The sequence below is a fragment of the Loxodonta africana genome, chromosome 17 (genome assembly GCF_030014295.1).
Source record: "Loxodonta africana isolate mLoxAfr1 chromosome 17, mLoxAfr1.hap2, whole genome shotgun sequence".
NCBI classification, from domain to species: domain Eukaryota; kingdom Metazoa; phylum Chordata; class Mammalia; order Proboscidea; family Elephantidae; genus Loxodonta; species Loxodonta africana.
Window position 1 is genome coordinate 33,116,146 of NC_087358.1, and position 7,363 is coordinate 33,123,508.

Here is a 7,363-nt window from a genome sequence, read left to right on the forward strand (position 1 = left end):
TCTAACAGCACAGAAAATGGAAATTGACGGCTCCAGAATAATAGTAAGAGACTTCAACATACCATTCTCAGTAAATGGCAGAACACCTAGAAAGAAACACAACAGAGATACAGAAGATCTAAACGTCAAAACTAAACAACTAGACTTCACAGACATACAGAGACCACTCCATCCAAGGGCATCAAAGTATACATTCTTTTCCAAAGCACATGGAACATTCTCCAGAAAGAGCATATTTTAGGCCGCAAAGCAACCTTCAGTAAAATCCAAAACACTGGAATAATACAAAGCATTCTTCCTGATCACAATGACATAAAAGTAGAAATCAATAACAGGAAGAGCAAGGGAAAAAAAATTACATAGAAATTGAATACTTGTTTGCTTAAAAAAAGACTGGGTAATAGAAGAAATCAAAGAGGGAATTAAAAAATTCCTAGACTCAAATGAGAATGAAAACACATCATAGCAAAACCTTTAGGTCACAGCAAAGGCAGTGCTCAGAAGTAAACTTACATCAATAAATTGTTGTTGTTGTTGTTAAGTGCCTTCAAGTAGGCTCTGACTCATAGAGGCCCTATGCACAACAGAACAAAACATTGCCTGGTCCTGCACCATCCTCACAGTTGTTGCTATGCTTGAACCCATTGTTGCAGCCTCTATGCCAATCCGTCTTGTTGAGGGTCTTCCCCTTTTCTCTGACCATCTACTTTAGCAAGCGTGGTATCCTTCTCCAAGAACTGATCTCTCCTGATAACTTGTCCAAATTTTGTGACACGTAGTCTCGCCATCCTTGCTTCTAAGAGCATTCTGGTTATACTTCTTCCAAGACAGATTTGTTCGTTCTTTTGGCAGTCCATCGTATATTCAATATTCTTCACCAACACCACAATTCAAAGGCATCAATTCTTCTTTGGTTTTCCTTATTCATTGTCCAGCTTTCACACACATATGAGGCGATTAAAAACACCATGGCTTGACTCAAGCGCTCCTTAGGCCTCAAGGTGACATCTTTTCTTTTCAACACTTTAAAGAGAACTTTTGCAGCAGATTTGCCAAATGCAATCTGTCATTTGATTTCTTGACTGCTGCTCCCATGGCTGTTGATTGTGGGTTCAAGTAAAATGAAATCCTTGACAACTTCAACCTTTTCTCCGTTTATCATGATGTTGCTCATTGTTCCAGTTGTGAGGATTTTGTTTTCTTTATGTTGAGGTGTAATCCATACCGAAGGCTGTGGCCTTTGATCTTCATTAGTAAGTTCTTCAAGTCCTTTTCATTTACAGCAACCAAGGTTGTGACATCTGCATAACATAGGTTGTAAATGAGTCTTCCTCCAATCCTGATGCCCTGCTCTTCTTCATATAGTCCAGCTTCTTGGATTATTTGCTTACCATACATATTGAATAAAAAAAAAATAGGTATGGTGAAAGGATACAATCCTGATGCACAACTTTTCTGCCTTTAAACCAAGCAGCATCCCCTTTTTCTGCTCCAGTGACCAACTCTTGATCCATGTACAGGTTCCTCATGAGCACAATTAAGTGTTCTGAAATTTCCATTCTCCACAATATTATCCATAATTTGTTTATGACCACAGAGCCGAATGCCTTTGCATAGTCAATAAAACACAGGTAAACATCCTTCTGGTATTCTCTGCTTTCAGCCAGGATCTATTTGACACCAGCAATGATATCTCTGGCTCCACGTCCTCTTCTAAATCCAGCTTGAATTTCTGGCAGTTCCCTGTCAATATACTGCTGCAGCCGCTTTTGAATGGTCTTCAGCAAAATTTTGCTAGCGTGAGATATTAACAATATTGTTTGATAATTTCCACATTCAGTTGGATCACCTTTCTTGGGAATAGGCATAAATATGGATCTCTTCCACTCCATTGGCCAGGTAGCTGTCTTCCAAATTTCTTGGCATAACCAAGTGTGCACTTTCAGCACTGCAGCCATTTGTTGAAACATCTCAATTAGTATTCCTTCAATTCCTGGAGCCTTGCTTTTCACTAATACCTTCAGTGCAGTTTGGATATCTTCCTTCAGTGCCATCGGTTCCTGATCATGGGTTACCTTCTGATATGGTTCAATGTTGACAAATTCTTTTTGGTATACTGACTCGGTGTATTCTTTCCATCTTCTTTTGATGCTTCCTTCATCGTTTAATATTTTCCCCATGGAATTCTTCATTATTGTAACTTGAGTCTTGAATTTTTTTTTTCAGTTCTTTCAGCTTGAGAAATGCTGAGCCTGTTCTTCCCTTTTGGTTTTCTATTTCCAGGTCTCTGCACATGTCATCATGATTCTTTAATTTGTCTTCTTGAGCCACCCTTCGAAATCTTCTGTTCAGCTCTTTTACTTCATTTCTTCCTTTTGCTTTAGCTACTTGACCTTCTACAGCAAGTTTCAGAGTCTCTTCTGACATTCATTTAGGTCTTTTCTTTCTCTTCTGTCTTTTTAACAATCTTTTGCTTTCTTCATGTATGATGTCCTTGATGTCATTACACAGCTTGTTTGGTTTTCAGTCATTAGTGTTCAAAGCATCAAATGTATTCTTCAGATGGCCTTTACATTCAGGTGGGATGTACTCAAGGTCGTACTTTGGCTCTTGTGGACTTGTTCTAATTTTCTTCAGTTTCAATTTGAACTTGCATATGAGTACTTGATGGTATGATCTGTAGTCTGCCCCTGGCCTTGTTCTGACTGATGGTATTGAGCTTTTTCCTTTCCACAGATGTAGTTGATTAGATTCCTGTTTATTCCATTTGGTGAGGTCCATGTGTATAGTCACCGTTTATGTGGGTGGAAAAATGTATTTGCAAGGAAGAAGTCTCGGTCTTGCAAAATTCAATCATGTGATCTCCAGCATTGTTTCTATCACCCAGGCCATATTTTCCAACTACCAATCCTTCTTCTTTTTTTCCAATTTTCAAATTCCAGTCACCAATAATTATCAGTGCATCCTGATTGCATGTTCGATCAAGTTTAGACTGCAGAAGTTGGTAAAAATCTTCAGTGTCTTCATCTTTGGCCTTAGTGGTTGATGCATGAATTTGAATAATAGTTGTATTAACTCATCTTCCTTGTAGGCATATGAATATTATCGTATCACTGACAGTGTTGTTCTTCAGGATAGATCTTGAAATGTTCTTTTTGACAATGAATGGTATACCATTCCTCTTCAGCTTGTCATTCCCATAATAGTAGACCATATGATTGTCCAATTCAAAATGACCCATACCAGTCCATTTCAGCTCATTAATGCCTAAGATATTGATCTTTATGTGCTCCATTTCATTTTTGATGATTTCTGATATTCCTAGATTCATACTTTGTACATTCCATGTTCTGATTATTAACAGATGTTTGCAGCTGTTTCTTCTCAATTTGAGTTGTGCCACATCAGCAAATGAAGGTTCTGAAAGTTTCACTCCATCCACATCATTAAAGTCAAGTCTACTTTGAGGAGGCAGCTCTTCCCCTGAGGGGTTCTTCTTCTGGCACTATATCAAACAATGTTCCACTGCTATTCATAAGGTTTTAACTGTCTAATTCTTTTCAGAAGTAGACTGCCATGTCCTTCTTCCTAGTCTGTCTTAGTCAGAAAGCTCACCTGAAACCTGTCCACCATGGGTGACCCTGATTGTATTTGCATACCAGTGGCATAGCTCCCAGCATCACAGCAACAAATAAGCCTTCACAGTACAACAAACTGACAGATGCATGGAGGTTACCAATGAATTCACACATCAGAAAAGAAGGATGGGCCAAAATAAAAAAGTTAGCCCTATGATTCAAATAAATAGAAAGAGAACAGCAAAAAGAAGTCTACAGGCACCTGAAGAAAGGAAACAATAAAGACTAGGGCAGAAATAAATGAAATAGAGAACAGAAAAACAATAGAAAGTGTTAACAACACCAAAAGTTGGTTCTTTGAAAAGATCAACAAAATCGACAAACCACTGGCCAAACTGACAAGAGACGAAGCAAATAGCCCACATAAGAATTGAAACAGGGGAAATTACAATAGACTAAACTAAAATTAAAAGGATCATAATAGAATACTATGAAAAATTGTACTTCAACAAATTTGAGAACCTAGAAGAAATGGATGACTTTCACTCTCAATTTAAACTAACACAAAGTGAGATAGAAAATCTGAACAGACCCACAAAAGAAGTTTGAAAAGGTTAAAAAAAAAAAAAAAAAAACCACCCCCTCCAAAAGAAAAAAAGCCCTGGCCCACACGGCTTCACTGGCGAATTCTATCAAGAATTGAGATAAAAGTTCACACCAGTACTACTCAAACTATTTTCAGAGCATAGAAAAGGATGGAATACTCCTGAATTCATTCTAAGAAGCCAGTTCAACCCTGATACCAACACCGGGCAAAAAATCACAAAAAAACAAAACTACAGACCAATATCCCTCATGAACACAGATGCAAAAATTCTCAACAAAATTCTAGGCAATTAGACATACTCAAACTCCTTGAGGGACCAAATTTCTGGGCCAAGGGCTGTAGGAACCATGGTCTTAGGGAACATCTAGCTCAACTGGCATAACATAGTTTAGAAGAAAAGTTTCTACATTCTACTTTGGTGAGTAGCGCCTGGGGTCTTAAAAGCCTGTGAGCAGCCCTCTAAGATACTCCACTGGTCTAACCCCTTCGGGTGCAAAGGAGAATGATGAGAACTAAAGATAGACAGGAAAGATTAGTCCAAAGGACTAATGGACCGCAACTACCATGGCATCTACCAGACTGAGTCCAGTACAACTAGATGGTGCCTGGCTAACACCACTGACTGCTCTGACAGGGATCACGATAAAGGATCCTGGACAGAACTGTAGAAAAGTGTAGAACAAAATTCTAACTCATACACACACAAAAAAAAAGACCAGACTTACTGGCCTGACAGAGACTGGAGCAACCCTAAGAGTGTGGCCCCAGAGACCCCTTTAGCTCAGTAACGAAGTCACTCCTAAGGTTCACCCTTTACCAAAAAAACAAACAAGACTAAAGAGGCACACCAGCCCAGGATCAAGGACTAGAAGGCAGGTGGGGACAGGAAAGCTCATAATAGGAAACCCCAGGTCAAGAAGGGAGAATGTTGACATGTTGTGGGGTTGTTAACCAATGTCTTAAAACAATATGTGTACTAACTGATTAATGAGAAACTAGTTTATTCTGTAAACCTTCATCTAAAGTTCAATTAAAAAATGAGAAAAAATTAAGATTCGAGTAATTGAAATGTCCCTTGAAAGTATAATGTTCATGTCGGTGATTTGATTATAATAAATAATAATAACACACCATGACCAAGTGGAATTTATATCAGGTATGCAAGGATGGTTCAACATTAGAAAATCAACCAACATAATCCACCACATAAAAATAACAAAAGAAAAGAATCACATCATCTCAATAGACATTAAAAGGCATTTGATAAAGTCCAACACCCGTTCCTGATAAAAACTCTTAATAACATAAGAATAGCAGGGAAATTCCTAAACGTAATAAAGGGCATCTATAGGGTCACTATGAGTTGGAAATGATTCCACAGCAATGGGTTTTATAGGGTCAATATGAGCCAGAATTGACTCAGTGGGAATGGGTATGGTATAGGTAGCCCTGGTGGCACAGTGGTTAAGCATTTGGCTGCTAACCAAAAGGTCAGCAGTTTGAATCCATGAGCCACTCATTGAAAACCCTATGGGGCAGTTCTACTCTGTCAAATAGGGTCACTATGAGTCAGAATTGACTCTACCGCAACTAACATCCTTGTGGTAGTGTGAAATCAAGATTCTGGCTGTGGAGAAGAGATTAGGGATACTCATTTTAGTCCTGGCTATCTTCTTTGCAGAGATAGTAATTGAGGTTTTGGAATAGGATGAGGATATCAAGGGATCAGGTGTAGGGACAGAAGAGTACATACATAATCCATGCTGACTCTCAAATTCTTCCTGAATATGCCACAGTCAAAACATTTCTGTTTTCGAGTTTGGTTGCTGTGTTATGTTTTAACTCTCCTTAACGTCATGTCTTTAATTTGTATGTAATCAAGGAGAAAGCCATTTCATAGTGAGAATGCTTTCAGTTGATTAAAAGCCCCAGCTTTCCTGGGTATTTTGCTCAAATAAAATGTAAATTTGGAAGAAACATGAAAATATTCTGCCTTTTCTGTTTTATGCACTTCTCTTCTTTTCCCATTCACTTGAGCATGTAATAATTTACCTGCCAATTCTTGAAATAGTTTTCCTGATAAAGTAAAACTGACATCCTTTCTTACATGCTTGGTAAAATTACCACGATATTCCTCTTAAATTCAACACATTCCTCATAATATTTATTCATTGTACTAATTAGAAAGAACTGATTCTAAGGTAGTTTCAGAGTAAACATAAAAATTGCTGGAAACTCAGAAATGCAAAGGTCTTCCACACTCTAGTAGAACTTTCATATATTGTGTGCCCAGTTACCTAATGGAGATTTAAAACAGTCAATTCCAAGCAGTTATATGCTACTAAATGTGATGACTGTTACAGGTAATGAAACTTGGGAGGAGCTAATAAGCTAGGGAAATGGAAAAAAGAACACTTCCACTTTTTTTATCTCCATTATTTAACATCAATTAGTCCTTTTGTGGGGTGTTGTCTGTCAGTTGCTTGGTTGGTTGTTCAGTTAGTTGACTTACTAGTATGTTAGTTTTCCCAGAGAGAAAGTTAACAGATCCTAGATTTTATAGATCTCACTAGGCTGAGTCAGGGGTTGAGGGACTTAAAACGTAGGAGAAGTGAAAAATACCAGGAACAAGTACTCAAGGATCTAAGAAATGTGTGTATTGAACCTTGCTATACCCCAGTAGTAGAAGCCCTGGTGGCACAGCGGTTAAGGGCTTGGCTTCTAACCAAAAGGTCAGCAATTTGAATCCACCAGCTGTTCCTTGGAACTCTGTGAGTTTTATAGGGTCACTATGAGTCAGAATCGACTTGATGGCAATGGATTTTGGTATACCCCCAGCATATAGGGTGGGGCCTCCAGTAGATTATTTTTTTAATGAATAAATGTGGTCAAACTTGTTTCATATTCCTACAGATGATCCATAGCTATGTTGATTACACTGTCTAAGCCATCAAATCTTTAAAACCAAAACCAGTTTCCTTCTAGTTGATTCCAACTCATGGCTACTCCATGTATGTCAGAGTAGAACTGTGCCCCATAAGGTTTTCAATGGCTGATTTTACATACACTATCCATGTTGCCTCTCAGATTCTTCAGTAGGCTTGTCTTCTGAGACACCATTGGGTGGGCGCAAACCTAGAAACTTTCAGGTTAGCACTGAGCACATTAATCATGTGCA